The following is a 25,867-nucleotide window of genomic DNA, read 5'->3' as shown; positions in this document are numbered from 1 at the left end:
CGCTACTGTGTGTGAGAGCTTCTTCTTATCTAGTGGGCTCATCTTCCAGCACTCTATTAGAGTATATTCTCCTATAATCCATCGGATTTTCACTGGATAATTCTGGGAATTAGACCACCAGGTCTTTCTTCCTAGGCTGTCGTAGTTGGGAGCTCTGCTGAAACCCGTTCAGGTTGAGTGAACACTAGTGAATCAAATTACCGGCGGCGGAGCATTCTGCCGCAAAGCAGCACACAAGAGCTGAGAAGGAAGATGATACTGCACCCTGTGGACACGCCCCGGGTCATCGAGTCAACTGTGGTTCGCGGCAACCTTCTATGTGTCAGAGTAGCGCTCTTTCACAGGGTGCTGAGCCGCTCAGTTGTTGGCAGGAGACAGACAGCCAGACCTGATTTGTTTCTCAGTAGACTGGAGCCTACAACCTCGTGAGAAGCAGCCAAGAGCTAACCATTCACATTCAAGGTATGGAAAGAAATCACCCAAAGCTGGCAATCAGGTTTCAGTCACCACCTTCTACTCTCAGCATATCTTGATCGACCAATTGATTGATCCTTCTGGCTCAACCCAATAAATATGTAACGTAATAATGTTCAATGGATACAACGAGTGACTGTGAGCCCTACTTAACATGCTCCAACCCTGCCCACCCCAGCCCGAACCCACTGCTCTCCAGTAGATTCTAGCTTAGAGTCACCCTACAGACAGAGCAGAATGGCCTCATGGAGTTTCCAAGCCTACAGCCATTTGAGAGAAAAAAATAGCATAGACCTGACATCTCATACCACTTAAGCTGTCGATGATATTAAGAAGAGTGGGGCCATCATCACCACAATCGGTTTCAGAACGTTTCCTTCGCATCCTCATTGCTGTTAGCTTCTCATTTCTCCCCCGGCCATCCTCCCTGCCACGCCCCCAGGTAATTATCAATCCAGTTACGGTCTCTGTAGATGAACCTATCAGGGATTGCATGTCCAGAAAACCATAGGGATGATAATAAGTAAATTGGATCTAGCCAGACTCTGAAGTTCAGGTGGATGCATTCTGCAAGGGGGTGGGGAGCAACGAGGAGAACCATCCGTTCTCAGGGGAGGAAAAGAAGTAACTGAACTCCGAAGCTGTGCGGCGGCGGAGGGAACAGAAAGGTCACAGCCCTTGACCAGTCCCCCTGGGCAGACCCAGCTCTGAAATCCTTCCCAGGTATGTCGGGGAGAGATCTAAATTCTGTTTTCCTATTCAGAATTAATAGTTTAATATTCAGAACTAATATTCAGAATCGATCTTCTGTCAGGTACAGGCCACTTGGTCAATTGCCTTGACCATGGCTGCCCCCATCTCCTGGCACGGGAAGTGTGGTGTAGAGAGACAGAGCTGGTAAGTCGATCCTTATACAAAGGGAAACAGCGAGAGGAGAGTGGCCGTCTTCTGCCTCAGCTCTTCCCTTGATTCTGTCCCCTGCCTCCCTCCAGCCTGTTCACTGGCAGGGACATACTACATACTACAGCATCGGCCTAAGGGCCATGTTCAGGTTCAAGGGACTTCATTAGCCTGCAGGATTCACTGAGGAAATCCTTCCTTCAGTCCTCAGGCCCCACACTTTCTATGTGGCCCGGGAGAGACAAAGAAATGTTCAGTCAAGAATGGGAGAGGCCCACCCTCCACCTAGGTTTTGTCTTTCAGGCGAGAGGCAGGCCTGGCCTTCCGGGCCCGCCCAGCCCCTGAGGAATGCTGCTGGCCTTTCTGGGGGCTTGCTTGGGCACTGGCTTTCAACTCTGCTTCTGAAGTCAGTCTGAACAATGGAAGCAATTCCTTTTCATGATTAAAATCTTCCACCCTCTAAAATTAGTCCCAGGAAATTAGAACACCAGTCATTGTAGGAGGCCACACAATCCCAGCAATTTAAAGCAGAGTCATTTACGGAAATCACCCAAGCAAAGGCCTTAGAAGATATTTCCTCAGTAGTTTTTGTCCTATAACTTGGGGCCATTAAAGGGTCATCAAATCTCAATGGCTCTCAGTCTCCTAGTTATTAAACCCATTCCAGTGATGAGATAACACGGAATGGGTAAAAAAGAGGAGCTGTGGCATGCTGGCATTTCCTCATCCAGAGGGTGATGGATTAATATGTACCTTGCGTGCAGGTGGACATGTTCAATCAGAGGTTTAAAAAGTTAAGATTCTGTCACTTTTCTCGTTATTTTATCGCCATTAATGAAAAGACATTCACAAATGGCAAGCCCAGGATCATGTTTTTTTCTCCACTGCCCAGGCTTCCAATCTAAAAAGTGGAAGCATTTTATATATGAATATGCAAGGGGCAGGGTACTTCAAAGATTCATGGGAAAATGGAATGGAAAGACAATGGGGTTTTTCCACGTACTTTATAAAGTCCCCTTGTATATGCATATGATCTGTTCTTTTAAAAGGACCTGGCAAAGAAGTCTCGCAAATAAGCCATCTGTCCCCAAATGAATCAAAATGACTGTATTGCTCATACTCATTTTTCTTGGAAAGTACTGCCTATTTCATGTATGTGTCCTTTCTGGCTCCCTATGGCCCTGAGATAATCGTTAAACCTTAGACCAAAACTATCCCCTGAGGTTTCCTTAAAGCGGAACAAGAGTAGTTTAACGAGTCAAGATGGTCTGCCTGGAATTGAACGTGGTGCTTTTTCAAGATCTGTCTCCATGGGGTCAAAGGGACAACAGGAACTCAGAAGATTGCACTGGAAACTGAGGGTCCGTGAGTTTATGTGAACGGAGGAGCAACAACTCTGGAAAAGAGGTGAGAATCATTGCAAGATGATTCAAGAATATCACCCACATCCTGGGGACATACATGTAGAAAGGGTTACACTAGCATATGCCATTGTGTGAGTCTGGGTGGACTAGAGACACACATCCATGGACACACGTGTATAAGAAAGAGATTTATATGCAAGAACAATTGAACATTGAGAAAACATCCAAGCCCAGTCTAGGTCAAGTCCATATGTATAATATTAGCCCTTATGTCTGATACCAATCAATAAAGTCCTCTTCAGACTCATGGAACACATGCAATGATGCTGAATGTAAAAGATCACAGGCCAGTGGGTAGAAAGTCGCCGGATCCAGTGACATTGGAAACATCTCAGCGCTGACAAGGGTCTCTGCATGGCTTTTCCAGCACGCAGGGCTGCATCAGGGTGGGCCCATGTGTCTTGTCAGGTGCTAGGCTGCATCAGGGTGGGTCCATGTGTCTTGTCAGGTTCTATGTCTCCCAGGGTGTGAGCAGAGAGCCCCCTACCTCCAACGCGGATAATTCAGCAATTCCCAGAATCCTTAAGGGAAGGTTATGCCCACACAGAGATCTCATTAGCCATATCCTGATTAACAGCCTAAACTCCACCCCGACACACTTAATCCTCAAATTGACACTAGATTATTTAACTGCCACAGTCATGCTGCATATATTTGAAATGAAAACAAATTAAATACAAAAAGAAAACAAAAATACGAGTCTGTATCCATTCCAAAAGAGACATGGGGCCTAGAGGGATAATCATCTATGAGTTCGTGGAGGCCCAGTTAACAGGACCCTGAAGAGAATGTCTTCCAGCCATGCACCAACAGAAGCTTTTCAGTGGTTGGCTCCCTCTTTGAAGGAAAGCTGAAGTCAGGTAAGACACATATGTTCTGGGTTCAATTTCGAGTTCCTCCCATTTATCCTGAGTTGTTGAAACACGGGACTGAGCACCACTATCACCCCCCTGCTAAAGTTCTTCATTTGTAAGTCTACACATGGGCTCATCATAGCTCTACAGAATCAGTCGTTCCAAAGCAGTGGGTGTAAGGTTTGAAAACAGCTAATCACCTTGCCCAATTTGAGTGCAGTGTGTGCTTCTGATTTTGTATCACACTCTTGAAAACCCCACACCAGTTGCAACCAAGAGGAGTCGAATTCATGGCAATCCAGTGTGTGTCAGAGCAGAACTGCACTCCACGGGTTCCCGGGACTGCAATCTTGGAAGTAGATTTGCCAAGCCTCTGAGGCAACCCTGAATTGACTGCAGTCTCCACCTTCTCAGTTCGCAGTCGGGCACGTGAATCAGTTATGTCCCTCAGGAACTCTGTCATGCAGTTTAGACACCAAATTACTTTGGATTTCCTAAAGTCAAAGATGCACTCATCAATCCAGTGATATGTGTTGAACACTTACAAGGAGAACGTTTAGCTAAGACTAAGGCAGTGGCAGTGAACAAATGTGGACATCACCCCTTCCCTCATCAAGCCAATAACCTGGTGGAGGGACCTAGAGAATCCTCACATGGAACAAGTAAATCTCAAATTACAAAATGAGTTTGATTCTAAAAGGAGAGTGCTAAGAACTCCCATATACTTGACAATTTTTTTACGCAGCTCAAGTAGTTAGGGGAGCCACCTGAGAAAGTGAGAAAAAGCCAGGTTGTGAAAGACACATAGACAATGACGAGGTAAGGAGCAGGCAAGGCCCACATCCCAGGCAGAAAGGCAGCACTCCATTCTGCCTCAAATGCCCTTCGCTCTGGTCCACACGTGGTGAGGTCTGCCTCTCCTTTCATTCACTGCCTTCCAGTCCATTCTGACCCATCGTGACCCTCTCAGACAGGGTAGAACTGCCCCTGTGGGTTTCCAGGCTGTAAATCTTTACTGCTCTTTCTCTGTTGGTTTCAAAATGCTCACCCTGTCGTTAGCAGCCCAATGTGTAACCACCACCCCACCCTGCCTAGAGTCTTCCAAATAGAACCAGTCAACCCACCTTCCATCCCGTCTTCTCTTCCATCCAGTCAGTTAACCAACACATGCCAAGCACTCACTCTGAGCCAAGCAGCAAAAGCACAGGGACAGAGGGGCAACCCCGCATGGCTAAGGGTCCACCTGAGAAGGTTGACACAGAGATGGGTGCAGAGCAGGGCATCCAATCAGACGCTGCAGGGCCAGGGCTTCGGAGGGCAAGAGTAGTCTGGACTGGGAAGGACAAGCAGCATCGGTTAGGGGACTCAGAAGACCTTTCTGGTTGAGAACTCAGCTCGGGCAGGAATACAAGGAGCGGAGCCACCAGGAAAATCAGCATCAGCTGATCCCTGGCAACCCTTGAGGATGAGAAAATCCCGTGGGTTAAAATTGTGACAGGTCAAGTGTGTCCCAGAAGTTGGGCTTTATCATGAGAAACACCTGGCATCTTTGGATGTGGATATTAGAAGATCCTTTGGAACTAAGAAAATAAGCTAAAAGCATACAAAACTTCAGAATGCCATAATGACCTGGTGTGAGGCAGTGGGAGAGGTGTTGGATGGAGGGCATAAACAAACTCAAGAAGTATTGATGGAGGGCGATTGGGGGGTTATTGAAGCTTGAATGGGGGGGGGGGGTTGAGTGAAAAGGAGGTCTCAAGGCAACTCCCCGGTCCCCAAAGACAGAAACAAAAGGAGGCCATTTGCTGCAGGAGCAAACAGAGCGGTCATGGATGGATTAGACATACCAAGGCAAATAGTCTAGCAGAATGAACATAAAATTATTCTATTTGAATTCTGGCGGGAGGTCTTCATCTCTTATGACCTTTATCATTTTAGATGTCTTAGGCAGTTTACGCAATATCTGCTAGCGTCTGCCTCACAAGGAAGTTCGTGTCTACTTAGAGGCAACTCGGAAGAAGGGCCTGGTGGTCTACTTCTGGAAAAACAACAGCCACTGAAAAAGACTGAGGCAATGGCTATGAAAACAATTTACAGGCTGCACAGCGCTGTTCAGGCATTCTCCTAAATTATTACTGCCGTTATTGTTCTTTTATAGTATAAAGTAAAGGAGCCTCTGGGTCCCACAGTATGGCATCTATGTTAGGCCAAGTTGCTAGAGGAAGAAATTTAGCAATGCCCATATATGTGTAAGAAAGAGCTGTGTATCAAGAAGCTTTATATAAATCAGGGGAAAAACCCAGCACAGTCCCACTCAAGTTCATAAGTCCAGTAGTTTCCCATAAGGCCCTCTTCAGATTCACGCAGTCACAAGCAATGAGCAGAATGTAGGAATATCACAGGCCAGTGGGTGCAAAGTCTTGTGGATCCAGTGGCAGTGGATACATCTCCAGGGCTCTGGCCATCATCAGGGTTAGCCAGCAGCCATGTGAAGGCAGAGAGAGAAGGTGAGGTTCCTAGGGCCCCCTTTATGCGAAGGCCACGGCCTTAAGGAGGACCCATCAGGCTGTGACCTGACTGACCTGTTGAGCACCACCCTACACAATTATATGGTCTTCAAGTTGACACGAAATTATGTAACTACAACATCCAATAGAGAAGTCATCAAGCATGTGCAATGTGCAAAGAAACAATGTAAGCTGTTCAACCAGCCTATCCCTCCATCCCACTCTTACTTGCAACTTGGGTTCAAGACACAGCAACCCTATTTCACTCTTACAGCTAAAGTTATGTTTCATTAATTTTAAGATCTCTCTACTATGATGGAGGAGCCGTGGTGGTTATCCATCTGGCTGCAATTCTCAAAGTCAGCAGTTCAAAACCACCAGCTGCTCTTCAGGAGAAAGATGGGCTTTCTACTCCTGTAAAGAGTTACAGGGGCAGGTCTACCCTGTTCCACAGGGTTGCTATGAGTCAGCACCGACTTGATGGCAGTGAGTTATGAGTTTATATGATGAGAAAACCCTTGAGCGGCAGAGTTAACTTAAAGGACTTAGAGTTCACCTCGAGCTGCCTCAAAAGAAAGCCTGGCTATCAAAAAGTATAGCGTCTGGGGTCTTAAAGGCTGAAGGTAAACAAGTGGCCATCAAGCTCAGAAGCAACAAAGCCCATATGGAAGAAGCACACCAGCCTATGCGATCACAAGGTGTTGAAGGGATCAGGTATAAGGCATCATCAGAACAAAAAATCTTACCATAGTGAATGATGGGGGGAGTGTGGAGTGGAGGCCCAAAGCCCATGAGTAGGCCACTGGAGATCCCCTTGCAGAGGGGTCTCGGGGAGGAGCCGAGCCAGTCAGGGTGCGATGTAGCAACGATGAAAAATACAACTTTCCTCTAGTTCCTAAATGCTTTCTCCCGCCCCCATTATTATGATACAAATTCTACTTTGCAAGTCTGGCTAGACCAGAGGATGTACACTGGTACAGACAGGAACTGGAAATACAGAGAAGCCAGGGCAGATGATCCCTTCAGGACCAGTGGTGTGGGTGGTGATACTGGGAGGGTAGAGGGAGAGTGGGTTGGAAAGAGGGAACCGATTACAAGGAACTATATGTGACCTCCTCCCTGGGGGACGGATAACAGAAAAGTGGGTGAAGGGAGACGTCGGACAGGGCAAGATATGACAAAATAACAATTTATAAACTGTCAAGGGCTCATGAGGGAGGGGGGAGGAGGGAGGGAGGGGAAAAATGAGGACCTAATGCTGGGGGCTTAAGTGGAGAGGAAATGTTTTGAGAATGATGAGGGCAATGAATGTACAAATGTGCTTTACACAATTGATGTATGTATGGATTGTGATAAGAGTTGTATGAGCCCCTAATACAATGATTTTTTTTAAAAAAAGAAAGCCTGGGGCATTGATTTCTGAAGAAGCGGTCCTCGAAAGCTCTCTGGAGCACAGTGCTGCTCAGATGGGTCTGGGGCCACCTAAGTCAAAATCAACTGCATAGTAACTATGCTTTTGATCGATTGATTTTGCTTTGATTAACTTTCTGGACCCAAAGTGGTGACTTTGCAAATATATCCTAGAAGCTGGCTTTACAGAGTGCAATAGCCATTCTTCCCCCAAACTGAAAACACACAATCAACCCATTACCGTTGAGTCAGTGCCAAGTCGCTGTGACCCTGTCGGGCAGAGTGGAACCAACCCCATGCAGTTTCCAAGGCTGCAAATCGAAGAGCAGGAGGTCCCCCCTTCTCTCCAGGAGGAGCTGGTGGGCTTTGACTCACACACCCTTTGGCTAGCAGCCCAATGATTATGCAATTTTGCCAATAAGGCTCCTACTGCATCCTGATAGAAGATCCCAAATCCCGCCCCCCCACCCCCACCCCAGGGCATCATGCACCAAGCTGCAGCTTCCCAGCAAAAATAGAAGTGCGCTGCCTGCTTTCTCTGCTGACCACACTGGAAGGGTCTTCACCCCAGAGGGACATGTGCGGCTGCAGAGTAAATCTCAGAGCCCCTCACTGCAAACATGCGTCTTAGAAATACCCACTTGTCAGAGGAAGGAAACAGCTGACATCTTTTGGGTGGAACGCACCATAATCTTAGAGCAGCAGCAGGCCAGGGTTTCTTAATTGAGCTTCTGTGAATGTGATTCAAGGCCCACTCTAGCAACATGTTTTTTGATTGCTTCCATTCCTAATTTCAGCTCTGGTGCATGGCACGGAGCTGAATGGGCAATGCTACTCATTATTGCACTTCCCATACAAGCTTTTTTTAGGCCACCAGCTGATGCCCACGTTATTTCTTGCCGTCATATATAATGTAGGAGTGGAAGACCTGGTCATTTTCCTGTCTTATCTCATGGTCCCTCATTACATCACTTAGAGGCAGTTCAGAGACAGACAGACCTTTTTGCCTTCCACGTGGGAGACTCGGGTTTGATTCCCTGGCAGGGTGCCACATACACAGCTCCTGCCCCTCTGTCAGTGGAGGTGTGGATTGATAGCATTATTCTGAACAGGTTTCAACAGAACTTCCAAGCTAAAATGGACTAGTGAGAAAGACCTGAGAATGTCCTTCCAGAAATCAGCCAATGAAAAATCCCACGGAGCACAGAAGTCCAAACAATAATCAATCATGGGGGTGGATGTCATCACACCGCAGTGTTTTCTTCCTTTGTGCCTGAGGTCACCATGAGTGGGGAGCTGGTGGCACCTAACAACACAATCCAGGCTCTGGTGGCAGAATGGTTACCCCTTGGGGTACAAACTGCTGTAAGGTTCTAAGTTTGAAGCTACAAGCTGCTCCGGGAGAAAGACGAGGTGTTCTACTCCTTTACACAATTTCTGTCTCAGAAATTCTAGGGAGCAGTTGGTTATAGCTTGTTCTCTAGGGTCCCTAGGAGTCAGCATCATCTGGATGGCAGTGAGTAATGCCTGGTCCCAGATAAGGTACGGCAAAGGGATCTAGGAGGAGGTAATCATTGGGAAAGAACGAATGAGCTGAAAGCCGCCACCATCTCCTTGTCCCGCTCTCTAACACCTGAGTAGAGGTAAGTATAGGTGGGTGGGCTTCAGGGGTAAGTTTATGATCTCGGCCTTTTAAATGATATTCAAAAAGCTAAGATCACCCTCCACCATCTTGCTTCCCTTCTCCCGTTGGAACTCTACCAACTGCCCGGCATCCTTGAAGTTCAAAGCCCAAGGCCAACACTATCTTCCATTGAAGTCCTTCTAGCGAGTAGGACACACATCATCTCTAAAGTTAGCCATATTAAGGATGGGTACCTATGACGTGGGCCAGACCACCGAACCCTAAACCTGTGCTGTTTTCCTGCATCCTTTCTCCTTAGTCAAATCCCACCCCATTCGCTTGCTCAAATAAAACAAGCTAACAGAGTTGTATTGCTCTGAGTCCTGCAAGCATTAACTATTGAAGACTCCAGTGAAAGCCTTCTGCTCGTTGGTCCCCCAGCAAGGGAGAAGAGAACTACCCAAGATGTCTGATTCTGCTCTTTCTGAGCCTTAGAATTGAGGGAGAGCTCTGGAAACCTCAGCTGTAGCTCCTGAATGTTCTTTGTCTTCCACCAGTAGGGTGCAGCTGTCTTCCTCAGTAGGATGAGCCACGCATCGGCGTTCTAGCAACCCAGCATTGAGTTCAAATGCAGGCTTTGCCCCTCACTAACTAGTGATCTCACTGCTCTAAACCTTCATGTCCTCTCTGGAAAATGAGAGGATTGTAGACAGCTACCAAAAACGATGGAGTGTAATCCATACTGAAGGCTGTAGGCTTTGACTTTCATCAGTCAACACCTCAAGCCATCTTCATTTTGGTCAAGCAAGGCTACACAGCTGCTGCGTAGAGTGGGTTGTTATGAGTCTCTCCCATACCCTGCTGCTTTCTTTGTCTTCTTATAGCTCAGGCAGTTGGATTATTTGTTTAGCATATAGATTGAATATATACAATGAAAGGATACAACCCTGCCCCAAGAATTTTTCTTTTGCATTTCAAACCATGTCGTATCCCCTTGCTCTGCTCAAATGCACGTTTCCTGATCCATGTACACGTTCCACATAAACACCAGTAGGTGTTCTGAAATCCCCACTTTGGGCCAAGATATTCACAATTTGAATGATCCACATAGTTGAATTCCTTTCTGTAGTCAAGGAAAGGTATATGTCTTTGTGTTCATCTCTGCTTTCCAAAAGAAATATCCAACTGACAGGGGCAATGATATTCCAGTTCCAGGTCATTTTCTGAATCCAGCGCGTGCTGGTGGACTGTTTCCTATTGAGTTATGGTAACAGCTGTTCTAAAAATGATCTTCAACTGATTCTGTTAGCATGCGATCATGTTAGAGTGTTCAAGAATGCATGCACTCTTCCTGAGTGTCTTTCTTTAGAATGGGCCTGAACGTCTTCCAGCTGCGTGACCTGGGAGTGCGCTTCCAGAGTTTTTGACTTAGACAAGGGAGAGGATGCGATATTGCATCTATTTCTTGGAGCAGCTCCATTGGCCTTCCGTTACTCCTTAGAACCTTGTTTTACACCAATGCCTTCAGCGAAGCTTTGACATCTTCCTTCAGAAAACCGTAGGCTCAAGCAGGTTGTTCCTGGTTCAGTGAATGCCGCAGAATTTGTACAACTTCAGTGAACCAGAATGTGAGCAGGCAGTGGAAAATGTATGGGTCTATACCATGCTAAAAAGTTAATATTCTTCTTTAAAAGCAGGACAGAATGCCCAGTGCTTAGCAATCAAATCGCTTGACCAGCTGAGTCAGAAACAATGTTGACCAGCTTAAAAATGGCAGCCAAAGGCTCCGTTTTGAGTGGGTGTCTCCTTCCACAGTCCCGGCAATAGTCCCATGTCAGGCTCGTGGGAAAGGTTTCCTTCCAGCTCTTCGGAGTCTCCCATTCCAGGGCCGCCATCCATGCTTTTCCCATTCCAGTTATCGTTCTGCTTCACCCAAGTTTTAAGAATCTGGGTCTGTTCTGATTTCACTTTGCAATCCAAGGTACAATCGGTTCAAATCCAATTTGGGCAGAAAACCTTGCCCTGAGGAACTTGGAGGGTAGTAAGTAATGTTCTGCTCAACATTCAACAAGTGACGATCTGAAGGTATTTCCACACTGTAAATCTCCTACCTTGGCCAGCCTCAGACTATTATGAAGATGCTTCTGGACACAGTGCTGGAGAGAGAAGCATCCATTTGAGCCTGGCTTCCACCACCGTAGATCATAGGCCCAGCCTGACTCACCTGGGGCCTGAGCGAGTCTAGGTCGGCTTGCCAGAGACTGGGTTAGCCTGTGCTTTATGCCCTGCACCCGTAAGTTGTTGCCCTTGCAAGCAGGGCCTCTTGCAATTAAAATGAGACCTACATTCCCCCTGCCCACCCTCCCTCGTCAAATCTCTCAACAAGGAATTTTTCAGGAACCTAGTGATTTGAAAACCAAGCGTGATCGGGTTTAATATACTCATTTTCATCATTACATGGGCTTTTTCCTTTTGTAAGTTATTTTTAACACTTTTATTTACATGTAATTCACTTATCATACAATTCAACAGTTCATTCCCACCAAGAAGAGTTGTACAGTTAGCACCACAATCAGTTTGGGTACGTTTTCTTTATTCTCATACTCGCCATTATTAGCTCCCCATTTCCCCCAATCTCCCACAGTATACCCCTCCCAAGAACCATTAATCCATTCACTACAGATTCACCGATCCTGGATTTCACATACAGATAAACATTTTTTAAAAATAACAACAAACACCAAAGTAAAACAAAAAAACTCTCAAGTTTAAAAGAAAACAGAAAAGGTTAAAAACTAGAACAAATTTAAAATGGGTCAAAAGGCAGAGCAAATGATGAGCTGTTAAATTTTAACCTGACTGCATCGGCCATCATCCACTTTCCAGTGCTACATAGGCTTTTTGTTTTTGCTTCAAAAGCCTTCTTATAAGACATCAGATCCTACCCAAATGTTACTTACAGCCAAAGCTCAAGCTCATTAAAGAAAAATAACCACGAGGGAAAATAAAAGCAAAAAATAAGTTTACACTCTCCAAAGATGAGCCAGACATCTCACGTCCTGAACTCTGAGGGAGCGGACTCCATAGGGCATCTACTCTCTGGTGCACAGTAGATTGTGGGGTCCGCGGCCGGTCTCAGTGTAGGGGAGACCCAGGGAGAAAGAGAGATTCCCAGATTCCCCTAACCAGGCCTATAGGAGCACAGGTTAAACCAGTCTCGGCCAAGCAAACCCAACTCACCCTTACCCCAGGTGTGTCAGAATAGAACTGTGCCCTGTAGCAGTGGTTCTCACCCTGTGGGTCATGACCCCTTTGGGGGTCGAACCACCCTTTTACAGGGGTCACCCGATTCATAACAGTAACAAAAGGACAGTGATGAAATAGCAACAAAAATAATTTTATGGTTGGGGGGGTCACTACAACATGAGGAACTGTATGAAAGGGCCGCGGCATTAGGAAGGTTGAGAACCCCTGCTCTTTAGGCTCCTCGGTGGCTAATTTCCTCAGAATTAGATGAACAGGCCTTTCTTTGAAGGAACCTCTAAGAAGATTTCACACACACACACACACACACACACACACACACACACACCTTTTTGGTTGGCAGCTAAGCCCTGGCTCCTTTCTACCCTTTGGGGACTCTGTGCCCAGGCAGCCTGCCCGAGGGGAGCTTCCTGAGTGCCAGCGTAGGTCAGGAAGAAGAACCAGGAAGCCGAGGGCTGGAGATGCTTCGCTGCCCCCATGCTAAGTCCTCCTGGGCTTTCTCTCTACGGGAGCAGGAGCAGCAGACCTGGGAGAGCGAAGGACTCTGAGGGGCCTTCTGCCGGTCTGGGAACTTGCAGCTCTCTGGGTTTGCCTCCCTCCCCTTTACAAAAGTAGGCCTGGTCCCCTGTGGATAGAGGTCTTTGCTGGCCTGGCAGGCTGCCCGTGGGGGGAGCAGGCCAGCCGCCCTGCAGAGGGCCCTCTCTGACTGACGTGGACCTGAACAAACACAGGGCCTGCCCAAACAAACACATCTGACCACTCCTTGGCTCAGACCTTCTCGCTACTTGGACCTATCGCCGACAACTCTCTGGCTCTAAGTCCTGGATTCCACTGGGCTCTGCCGTGCAGCCGTGGAGTCGCAGTCCGTGGAGTGACCTCAGAGGCCGTGGGCGGCAAACCAGGGCGAGATCACAAAGGCAGTGCTGGCTGCAGAGGTGAGGACACAGAAGGGAGGCCAGGAGACACGGGTCACCCGTTTGTCCTGAAAAGGCTCCAGGGAAATGGCAGGAGGAACACCGTCCCTCTCCCCCCAGGACACCGTATGCTATTTGAAGACAGGTATTAAAGGTCCTGTCTGTCCCAGGAGTGGTTGCCACTGGGTGTTTAGCAAGAGCCCGCCTGGGGAGTCAGACGGTCTGGGTCCAAACCCTGGCTTCAAACCTTGGCCCATTATTTGCGCTCTGTGTTAACATTGGGCAAATGCCTCCATGCCTCTGAGTTGCCTCATCTGGAGAATGGGCTGGTAAATCTGCTGCAGTGGCTGGCACACAATAAGGCTACCGGAGGCTTCACTCCAAATTCCTGCGGAAGCAGAAGAAAGCAATCATGGAGGGGGTTTGGTGGTATTTTTGTTTTAGTTTCTTTTTTGTTTTTTTCATGGACGTTGTGACAATTGACCGTGGTCACGGTCACCCTATAAAACAGAATAGAACTGTGCCTTAGGGTTCCGGAGTCTGCAAAGGTTTACAGAAGCACACCGCCTCGTCTTTCTCCCCAAGAGCCTCTGGAAGGTTTGAACCACCGACCTTCTGGGTATCTGCCCATCTTGTCAACCGCACAGCCACCAGGGACCCTTGAGGTTATGCAAGTGTTGGTGGTTCCTGGAAGCGATTGCAGAAGGGTTTGAAATGGGCAAAAGGAATCATTGGCTACGCTCCCAAGGGAATTACGAGGGTGATGAAGACTTGGTCTTCTACTTCTGCAGGGCAGTGGTTACACGCCGGCTGCTAAGTGCTAGGTCACTGGTCCTCGGGAGGAAGCAGGGCCTTCTCGGCCTGTCAAGAGCCCATCTCAGGACCTCACGGGCAGTTCCACCCTGTTCTCCAGGGTCTCTGTGACTCAGAGCCAACTCCATGGGGGTGAGCTTTCTCGTTTTGTTTTGTTTTTGCTTTAGCCTTATTGAGATATGAGTTCCCTTGACCTCCTATGAGAAGAAGCTGATGAGAAGGCTGTAGAGACAGACCGGTTTTGCCTGTCTGTAACCATCGGTGAACTCATTTCGGCGACCTTATCTGACTACAAAAGTTCTCTTTGAAAGAGGTTGTAACGGGGTTCTGGTTCCTTTGTTTACTGGTGAATTACATACAGGTTGGAAAATAAGATTTTTATTTTATTTATGTTCGTGTTCTATTTGTATGCAGGGCACTATACGCATCATCATTTGTTATTACGTTTTCTATGAATCCACTCTTTCACTGAACAGATATTTAACTCGGTGACCAATGTATATTCAAGACTTGCAAGAGAGAGAAACTTAGAAGATTTGGACATTACAACACCCCTACTTGTTTTCTGTTGAGCCCCACAGGCTTTCAAATACTCAGCTGCTAAGCAAGAGGTCAGTGGTTCAAACCCATGGGAGAAAGCGGAGGCTGTCAGCTGCCATAAAGATTTCCCCTCAGAAGGGCTATGGGGTAGCTGTGAATGAAAATCAACTCGACAGCAGGGGCTTTTTCTTTTGTTTTCTGAAGGACTAACCGACTTTTTTCTGATCCAGAGACAACTTCTTGGCATTTTCCCAACAACCAGGACTAGCTCTCCTGGGTTTTATTTCCAAAGGCTTTAATCACTCAGACATGCCCCGTGTGCCTCATCGTCATTTCACCATTGTGTGTGTGTGGTGTGTGTGTGTGGTGTGTGGTGTGTGTGTGTGTGTGTGTGTGTGTGTGTGTGTGTAGATCTCATGCTACCTTCGGCACAGACCAGGGTGGAAGGTGTCACCGCAGATAAGCAGGGCTTCACAAAGTGGGCCGCACAGGTCAGATCACGCCATTTCTTTGAGATCAAAGAGTCTGACCAGGTGGTCCTAAGTGCATTTGATCTCCTCAGAGTTCACATCCCTACGGGAAAAAAGAGAGCGCTTGGCTTGCAGGCCTCAAGTCCATGTGCCTAGGGACGGTGTCCCTTCCTTTGTCAACACTGAGCTCACAGGTGGGTTGCGTGAGATTAACCCAGACTTGCCTGTGCCGCCCAAGTTCATCCAGATGGGGGAGGCAAGGAGAGGTGGGGGCAGAGGACTGGCTGGGGCCGACTCTTCCCATCCGTGAAACACCAGCCCCGCGCTCCCTCCGGGTGTCTGTGGCTCCCCACCATCTGGAAGAAATCAGGTGGTGCGCTCTCAGTTCCCAGACGTGACGACCATGTGAACCAGTGGAGACTCCCAGGGTCCCATCCAGGTCGGGCAGCCTGAGAAAGTTCAGGTGGGCATTGCGTGGAGACCTCACCCCAAACCCAGCTTGCCCTGCAGGCGCTGTAAGTGATCCTCTGGGTGGGGGCTATTTTAAATCAAAGGCCGGCATGCAGGCCGGCAGCTGCACAAAGAAAGAAGTCCTAAGAAAATAAATACTAGTTAGAGGGCGATTGAATGCCGTTAACTGCCGTGGGCGGAGGCTGGAGGGCAGTAGCTTTTAACAAGTTTTATTTGAAAGACTAACTCGGGTGTCGCTGTCACGACAGTTGTCTTTGCGGCTGGGTCGTATTGCTAACAGATGGGACCCTGGCAGACTCTTCTAATGGAAGCAGATGCCTACCAGAGGAGTTTCCCCCCAGCGAGTGGCTCCAGCATTAACCTCACAGCAGCCTGTCTCCGCCAGGTTCACAAGCACAGCCTTCAAGAGCCGTTCGGGTCCACCCGCTACCAGCAATATTCAGCACTTCCTCCCTGTTCATCTCGATTTTCCCTCTGAGGATTCGTTACAGGAAGAAGAAATATTATTATTATTATTATTATTAATGCAGAGAATCGCTGCCTGGGAAAAGGCAAAATAGGAGAGAATCTTGTGCAAAGATCACCCTGGGTCAATAGACTCCCAGGTCTCCCAGGCAAAGTGACCTGCCACATGGGGCTTTTGTGTACCAGAGTCAGCCAAAGGACACAAGGAAAACCGCGACTAAGCTCACAGGCTCTGAGTCCCCTGACTCATAGCCACCTTCCAGGACAGAGCAGGACTGCTCCCTGACCTTTCTCAGACTGGGCATCTTGATGGGAAATTGTCTGCCTCATCTTTCTTTCCTGGGGCTCCCGGTGACTTTGAAACACTCTTAGCAGCCCAATGTTTAGCCCACAGTGCCACCAGAATGCCTATCATACTCTTGTTGTTGTTGCTGCTGCTGCTGCTGCTGTTGTTGTTAGGTGCCAACATGTCACTTCTGACTCACAGTGACCTGTGGACAACAGAACACACCACCACCCATTCCTCTGCCACCTCACAATCATTCTGAGTGAGGACTTGCGGCCACAGGAAGTGCCAATCCATCTCTTTTTTCCTGCCCTTCTACTGTGCCAAGCACGACATGCTGCTCCTGACAACATGTCCAAAGTGTGTAACACAAAGTCTCGCCCTCCTCACCGCTAAGGAGCATCCTGGTTGTCTGTCTTCCAAGCCCAATCTGTTTGTTCTTTTGACAGTCTGTGGTCCTTTCAATAGTCTCTGCAGGACCATCATTCAAATGTCAGGCCTACCTTAATCCTCCAAAGTAACCTCTTTGCCCTTCAACACGTTAAAGAGATCTTGTGCAGAAGATTCACCCCACATACGGCATCACTTTAGCTCTTGACTCTGGCTGCCTTCATGAGCATTTATGGCAGATCCCAGCAAGATAACACCCTATAGGTAATCAGGAACACAATCAAATATAAGGTTCCACTCTTGTTTTTATAAGGTCAGCCTTTTGGTTCATACTGAAGCAAACAGTTCGCTTTTCAGGCAGCCAAGCTTGTTGAACTGCACTGTAGCTGAAAAGGGAATCCGACGACACTTGGAGTCGCGCGCCCAGACAGGGCTCCTGCCAACTGCACAGGCAGAGCCGGGAACACCCAGGCACGCAGTTCTGGGAACTTCAGGGCACTCACATGCAAATTACTCAGCCATGTCCCATGACCCAGTGAGCAAGGTAAGCACAGGCTTCCTTGTGCTTGCTAACTAAACTGTAGTGAAAGGTTGCACCTGCATTTCCTCACATCAAAGGAACTGCTTCTAGGTCTGACTGGCATCTCTCTCCCTCCCAACCCCATTGCCCTTCCTAGAGAATCCTAGCCTCTTTTCAAATGGATAGCCCCCCTCCTAGGGATGGAGTAGCCAGTCTTCAAGGTAGGCACAGACTTACTTATGCCTACTTGCTAACAAGTGGGGAACAGTTTCACACAGACTCCAACTGAGCACAAGCAGACCTAAGCTTGCTTTGCTTCCTGGCTAACCTGACCTGGAGGTTTTGGCCGAGACCCCAGGGTAAGTGACGTTCCTTTCTCTACCAGCTGGAACCTCAGCAGCCAGGCAACCTGCCACCTGCCTCGCAGCCTGGCCCACCTGCATGCCCGCCAGGTCCGCTGGATATGGTCGCAGGCCCACCAGGTCCACTCGACAGTCCGCTCAACTGTCACAAAAGGACCCCCTTGGGGAAGATTGGGCATACAGCTTCAAGAAGGCTGCCTGGGTTGATAACCATAACCCTTTTTCTTTCTTCCTACGGAAATAGTTTCGGACAGATCGTAGAACGGCCATACAAATAATTGACACAGATGAATGTTTCATACAGTTCCCAAGCGCTCCATCTATCGCATCCCTGGTGGTGGAGTGGTTGTGCGTTGGTCTGCTAACGGCAAGGTCAGCAGTTTGAAAACCACCAGCCGCTCCACAGAGAAATGGAGCTTGTTACTCCCATAAAGAGTTACAGTCTTGGAAACTCACCGGGGCAGTTCTACCCTGTGCCATAAGGCTGGTATGAGTCGGCATCTACTCATTGGCAGTGAGCCCTACGAGGTAAACACTATGATTATTCTAATCACTTTACATGTGAGGAACCAGAGGCTTACAGAGAGCAGGCAACTTGCCCAAAGCCACCCATGAATGGACCCTGGGTTCTGAGCCCCATGCTGGGCTCTAGTGCTCCGTTTTGTCAGTGGTTCTGGGGAGCAGCCCAGGGAGGAATCCGGGGCACACACACCGAGGCCCAGCCAGTGGCTTTTGTTTCTAAGCATAGGTGTGCCCACCACCTTAGAAGCTACTTCTAAGGTCAACCTTGGAATTCTGGAGTGTTGCAAATGGTTCGTGTGCTTGGCTGCTACCAGAAAGGTGGAGGTCCAAGTCACTCAGAGGCTCCTGAGAACAAAGTCTGATGATCTACTTGGGGGCAGGTCGGCGGGGAGTAGCCATTCACTCAAAACCCTGTGGACTTCTAAAACTGATTGTGGTCATAATTATACAACTCACCTTGATGCAACTGAACTGTTGAATTGTATGATATGTGAATTATGTGCCAAAGTGGATGAAGGGAGACGTCGGACAGGGCAAGATATGACAAAAGACCCATTTATAAACTATCAAGGGCTCATGCGGGAGGGGGGAGCGGGGAGGGAGGGGAAAAATGAGGACCTAATGTCAGGGATTTAAATGGAGAGAAAATGTTTTGAGAAATGATGTACAAATGCGCTTTACACAATTGATGTGTGTATGGATTGGGATAACAGTTGTATGAGCCCCTAATAAAATGTTTTAAAAAAAAATTTGTTGGGGGTGAAAGCAATTTCTTGGTAAACTTTCACCCAAATGACCATAAAAAGTTAAAAACAAAAACCCACCAATGGAGCACGGTTCTACAGCTAGACACCGGGGCTCGATTTGACTTCAGGGAAAGTGGTTGTACAGCCAATTTCGGGTAGAAATATACATTAGCTCCAAGGTGCCTTTGGATGCTTCCATTCCGTTTTCGGTCCCTCTCTTCACTCTGTGTTACTTGACACCCCACTCCCCTCAAATCCTTTCAGATACCTAACGCCCTCTTACTTGAAGTCTCCTCTTCATGCCTTCCCTGCCAAACAGAACAGGAAGTCTGCTCTCCTGTGGAAGAAGCAGAGCAGGTTGCCATGGCGCCAACTCCTGCCTGGCCTGGCCTTTCACTGCTTCCTCCAGAGGTCAATGGACCACTGCTCTCCAACCAAACCTGCCCTGCTGCCTGCGTGTGGGTCAGCGTATGTTTTGAAGAAAGTTTTATTGGGATACAATTATGTCCACCCCTTATGCAATCTCGGTGGCTATTTTAGGAGTCCTGGTGGCACCATGGGTAACATGGTGGGCTACTGACTGCAAGGTCAGTGGCTCAAGTCCAGCGGCCAGTCCAAAGGACAAAGAAGAAGCTCGCTGCTGCGGCAAAGCTCAACAGTCTGAGAAACCCTAAGAGCAGTTCTACTCTGTTCTAGAGGGTCTCTGAGTCAGACTTGGCACCATGGCACTTGGCTTGGGGTTTGGTTTACGCCTGCTTTTGCACGTCAACACCAGAGCTGAAATTTTGCAAGAGAGGAGACTTTCTGGCCCACAGAGTGGAAAATACTCACAGGGTAAAAACCCAGGTTGCAAAACGTGCTGGAGAGGGCACCATGCAGAAGAAACAAAATGCGTGCTGAGTATGTAACTTTGAATATTCTAAGAGCCACACTTAGGAAAAGGCACAAAGATACAGGTGGGATTCATTGTGATTTCACCTAATCTTTCTATTTCAACAAATCCAGCTACCTGAAACCCAAGTGCTCAATAACCACAAGTACCTAGTGGCTCGCATGGTGACAACACAACGTGAGATCATTGAAGACGAAAAATAGGCACAGCCAGCAACTGAGTCATGAAGACCTCCTTGTTTCTTTCCTCATCCAGTAGCATGGGAAACAGAAGCCTGGCTCCTGCCAGGGACCGCATCCAGGGCCTCATCACGCTGGGGATCAGGAGCACTAAACTCCGGAACCAGCGCTGTCCACATCCCATTCGAAAATAAGTGAGTTAGAAATAAGCCTGCATCCATCCTCATGGCTGGTTTTATGAGCGTTCCTAAGGGATTTGTTTGTTGGTTTGCACATTTCTGTTTGTTTGTTTTAAGTGATGCACTAGATCACAGATTTATATACTGTGCTCCCTGAGATAAACCCAGACCACTTCATTTACTCAAGTTTACTTTTGTAAATTAAGTTTCACTGGCACGCTTGCTTGCCCATTATTTTTATGTATTATTGATGGCTGCTTTCACACGACCCTAACGTAGTGCATTTAAGTCAGTGGGTTTCCCCATCTAGAAGTATCAATATTCAGTGAAATCACCATGCTGGCCTGTGGTCAAGGAAATTTAGTCACTCCTGAACAGGTGGAGCTGGTTTAGAAGGCCATGGGATCTTTCCTTGTACCACCCAAGCAACCAGGGATTTCTACTCCAATCTTCCATGAACTCTGTATGCTGTGATCCAAAGTGGAACACACATTCTCCACTGTGAACAAGAATCACAGCCACGTGAAACTAATAATGATAATCATGTTAGGTTAGGTTCTCTAGAGAAGTGAATCCAGTGAAATATATGTATATACACAAAAAAAGTTTATCTCAAGGAAATAGCTCACACAATTGTAGAGGTGGGTAAGTTCCATGTCCGTGGCTTAGATGTCAGGCCAGAAACTTCTTCTTACACAGCTGCAAGAGCTTATGAAACCAAGATTGGCAGATCAGACCAAACTGCAGGCTTCTGGCTGCAGAGGCAAATGAATCCAAGGTGTGCAGATAAGATAGCTGATCACTCCCAGAATTAACAGGCAATATGGCAAACCACTGACTGAAGTCAAGAGAAATGGAAGTCAGATAATGATCCAGATGCAGAATGAAGGTCCAGCAAAACATGAGCAAGCTTTGCCCAAGCGTCTTTAAGCCTGGGAAGTAGTCTTTCCCCCACTAAGGCAACTCCCTTTCAACTGACTTACTTCCCATAAAAATCTCATTATGGGGATAATTAGATATTAATTTCAAAACCACTACAGGGGCCCCTTGGGATGACTATTCATAGGCCAATGATTTTGTACTATTCTTGTTCATTCCGAATGTTGGTTGAAGATCGTTCTGTTGGAAGTCCCACTTAATTCAACTTCCTTTGTAGTGGTTTTGAGATTAAAATCCATTATTAATGTACAAAGTTAAATTCCTTGGCTTTTTCACAGAGACTGCTCTGAATAACTAACACTAAAAGCTATAGTATATAAATTAAATATAAGTGCAAATCAGAACAAAGAAGGTTTTAGACAAGAGGATATTAAAGTGCTAATAAAGAACAAGCCTTCCGTTGTCAGGACAAGACTACAAAGAAAAAGAGAAATACTATTTTAAAATGACAAGCTATAAACCATTGTATAAAAGAAAATTGAATTTATAGCTTGCATAAGTTAAGAACATATATATGTATGTAGATAGCCCTCCAAGATGCAGAAAGTGAGCTTCATAATACTTATAAAGACAGGAGAAGCAACAGAAATGCTTGTTGTTCTATGGCTATTAGGTACTATTTATGCATTCCAACCGCTAACACCCCTGTAACAGCAGAACAAAAGGCTGCCCAGACCTACCGCATCATCGCCATCATTGTCATGCTGGAGCCCGTGTTGCACCCACTGTCTCAATCCATCTCCTCGAGAGTCTTTCTCTCTTTCCTTCTACCAAGCACAGCGCCCTTCCTCAGGAATGAGCCCTCCTGATAACACGGGCCAAGTGCCTGAGACAAAAGCTTGCCATTTCACTTCTTAGGAGCATCTCTTTGTTCTTCTGACAGTCCCTGGCGTAGTCAATATCGTTTGCCAACTCTTCAAAGTATAAATCAAAAATACCATCATTCAAGAATAATATCATAATTCAATGGCATAGATATTTTTGCCCTTCCTTATTCATTATTTCATTTTCCCATGCATAGGAGGAGATTTAAAATACCCTGGCTTCAGTAAGGCACACTTCAGTCTTCAAATGACATCTCTGTTTTTGAAATTTTGATTATGCAACCGATTTTCATGGTACCAGATGTTGTTTCATTGCTTGACTTCTATTCCCATGAACGATGCTGTGGGTCCACAGAAAATGAAAATCCTGACAACCTCAGTCTTTTCTTCTTTTGTTATGGCATTGCTTATTGGCCCAGTTTAAGGACTGTTAAAATTTCCTTTGCTCTGTCCTGTAGTTTGCAGATTCACTCTTCCTGTTGTGTAAATCCTCATACTAGAAGCATCAGTAGAAAATCAACCCTACTGACCCTAGGAGACCAACTCTGTGAAGTAGAAGGTAGCTATCATTTAGTGAGCATTTGCTTAGGCTCAGGCATTATAAGAAATTATCTCATAACCTTGAACTAATCTTCTCTTCTTCAAGTGACAGAAAGCCCAATCACAGTGGCTTAAAGAGAAAGGAAATGGACAAAGAGGCATCAAAAGTTCATGAAAATTGCATTTTCTTTTTCTTAATTTTTACTGTTAATTGGGTAAACAGTTTACAGACAGGTCATCGGTTCTGCAGGTCACACACGTTGATTCTGCTCATTGACTAAAATGCTCTGAAGGTAACATCATGGATCACACTTTCGCCCTGCGTTTCCTCTATCTATCCCTTCTTCTTTCCTAACTTTTAGGACTTTGTCCTTGGGTAAATGTTTTCATTTTGTTTTCAAATGGTTGATTATTCTAAGGTGTGCATGCCTCCCTAGTAGTGTTGTTCCCCTTAAAGACTTGTCTATTATTTGGCTGAGATTTTCAGTCAATGAGAGAATTTCATACAGTGCCTGCACCTCAGCAAATTCTCATTAAAGAATAGAAACAACCCAAACCCATTGCCCTAGAATCAACTCTCACTCATGCCAACGTCATGCGTGTCAAAGTAGAACTGTGCTCCGTAGGATTTTCAATGACTGATTTTTTTAATAGATAGTAACTTCTTCTGTTGTGTGATATATTCCAACTGCCAACCATTCGGTGGCAAGTGTTAGAGTACTTTATCACCCAGGGACTAGACATACTTAATTATTGCTAAGATGAACCAAAGTTAAGAGGAAATCAACTATCCCTAACCCCTTAGTTTAGTAAAGAGAATATTGGAATACATAAACTAAATCTTTTATAAGACTCTGTTGTTGTTGTTGTTGTCAGGTACTGTTGAGACCTTTTCTACTCGTAGCGACCTACGCACAACAGAATAAGACATTGCCTGGTCTGGCTCCACCCTCGCAGGTGTTTTTATGTTTGATTTCATTGTTGCAGCCATGTGTCCATCCATCTCCTCAAGGGTCTTCCTCTCTTTCGATGCCCCTCCACTCTATCAAGCATGATGACCTTTGGTAGGGACTGTCCTTACAACATGTGCAAAGTACAAGACAAAACCATGCCACCCATGCTTCTGATGCGCTTTCTGGCTTTACTTCTTCCAAGACAGGTCTTTTGGTTCTCTGTGCAGCTCGTGTTAATTGGAATATACATCAATAGTCCCATAATTCATATGCATTGACTCCTCTTTGATCTTCCTTGCTCAAAGGCCAGTCTTCAAATGTATGTGGGGATTGACAACAGCATGGCTGGGTCAGGCACACCTTCCTCCTCAGACAGACAGCCTTGTTCTTCAACTCTTTATAAAAATCTTGCACAGCGGAGTTCCTGACTGCAATGTGTCATTTAATTTCTTCACTGCTGCTCCCAGGAGCATTGATTGTGGATCCAAGGAAGACGAAATCTTTAACTTCTGTCTTTTCTCCATTTATCATGATGGTACCTCTCCTGATAAGTGTCCAAAGTACATGAGATGAAATTCGCCATGTTTGCTTTTAAGAAGCACTCTGACTGTACTTCTTTCAAGACAGATTTGTTTGTTCTTTTGGCAGCCCACGGTACTTTCAATATTCTTCACCAGCACTATAATTCAAGTGCTCCAATTCTTCTTCAGTCTTCCTTGTTCAACGAGGCATGTATAAATAAGAGTATATATTATATACGTATGTACAAATAACATACTTGTATATATCATATCGACCTACGCCTATAATTGGGATCAGGATTATCTATTATGAAGTTTGTATTCCTAGCTAAATTGTAAGGATCCCTGTGATACTGTTGGGTAAGCATTGGACTGTTAACTGCAAGACCAAGAGATGAAAGTCACCAGGTGCTTTGAGGGAGAAAGATGAGCCTCTCTGCTACCATAAGGACTTAAAGCCTAGGGGAAATTCTATATAGGGATACTTTGAGTTGACATCAACTTGAATGAAGTGTGTGCAGTAGCTGAGTGTTGGCCCACTTGGTCCACTTTGGGCTCAGTTTATGGGATACCGATGCCTTGGTTATGATCTCAACTCTCTGTATTAAAAACTGAATGAAGATCTTTGAGGTTCTTGTCCACAGGGAGGACCCTAAATTCCTTGAAGCCTTGATGCAGGTCTCCAGGCCAACAGCGCTGACTTTGAAGTACACGTCATGACATATACATGCCTTCCAATTACTCCCAATTACTCTCCTACAGACTCTGAGCTTGCTAGGTAATTATGGCCCTTCGAGAACCTTCTGAAATCAATGCTACTGAGCACTGAGCTGTGAGCCTTCCTTTCAACCTCTACTGAGAACACTGTGATCTGGGGCTCTCGACAAGATTTTCTTTACCTTCATGTTCTGTTGAATTCTGCTTCTGCCTTTCATTGGACCAGCTTCATTTCTGGGTTCAGTTTACTTCTAAGTTACTAGATAGGGGTCCATCTTAGAAGTCTTTGGCTTATTCGTCTTACTGACATTTACTGAGTGTTTACTATGCGCCGACTCTACAGTGTACCTGTCCCCAAGATGAGTCCGGGATCCTCCCGCATATGGGAACTTTATGTATAACCCCATGGAGAATCACAATGAATGTGATGATATGTGCAAATGATAGGCGATCCATTCTTCAACATTACTTAGTGCCTACTGGTACCGTTCAATGCACAGCTGCAAATGTGGCCAAATGTCTGTATTGTCTACCAAGCGCTTGTGTTAAAATAGATCATTCAAACTTTCATTTTCTTCCATTTGTGTTTACTTGAGCAATCCTCAAGCTAACACCAAGCTCACTGCCGTCGAGTTGATGCCTACGCACAGCTACCTGATATGACAGGGTAGAAGTGCCCCCTGTGGGTTTTTGAGACTGTAACTCTTTATGGGAATAGAAAGATCCATGCTCATCTTCCTCCTTCAGAGTTTCTGGTGGTTTCGAACTGCTGACCTTGCAGTCAGCAGCTCAGCGTGTAACCACCATGCCTTCAGGGTTGTTCTTCCAGATTCTCCAAGGGGTTATTTCTAAAGAGCAGTTCAATGTGTGTAATGAAATTTTCAACACACCCCTCCCTTTTTGTTCTTTGCAAATTTCTGAGCTGCACACACTGGGGCAAATCAAGAGAGGAGCACAACAGAACGGTGAGGAGAGCGAAGCCACCGTGTCTCCAAGAATCCCAATTGTGGACTTCGGACTCAGGGGGAAGCACCTGGCACCCCATCTGAACTGGTTGGGGGTAACTCACAAGGGCACACACTGGCTGGCTAAAGGCATAACTGGGGAGGGAGGGGGCCCTATACTGCTCCATCCCTGAATGCAGAATAGCAATGGGAATGTTTAGGA

Source organism: Echinops telfairi, unplaced genomic scaffold, assembly GCF_000313985.2.
Source record: "Echinops telfairi isolate 266 unplaced genomic scaffold, ASM31398v2 ScPeMD7_2565;HRSCAF=3150, whole genome shotgun sequence".
NCBI classification, from domain to species: Eukaryota; Metazoa; Chordata; class Mammalia; order Afrosoricida; family Tenrecidae; genus Echinops; species Echinops telfairi.
The sequence above is the reverse complement of the archived record's forward strand: the minus strand, read 5'-3'. Positions refer to the sequence as shown.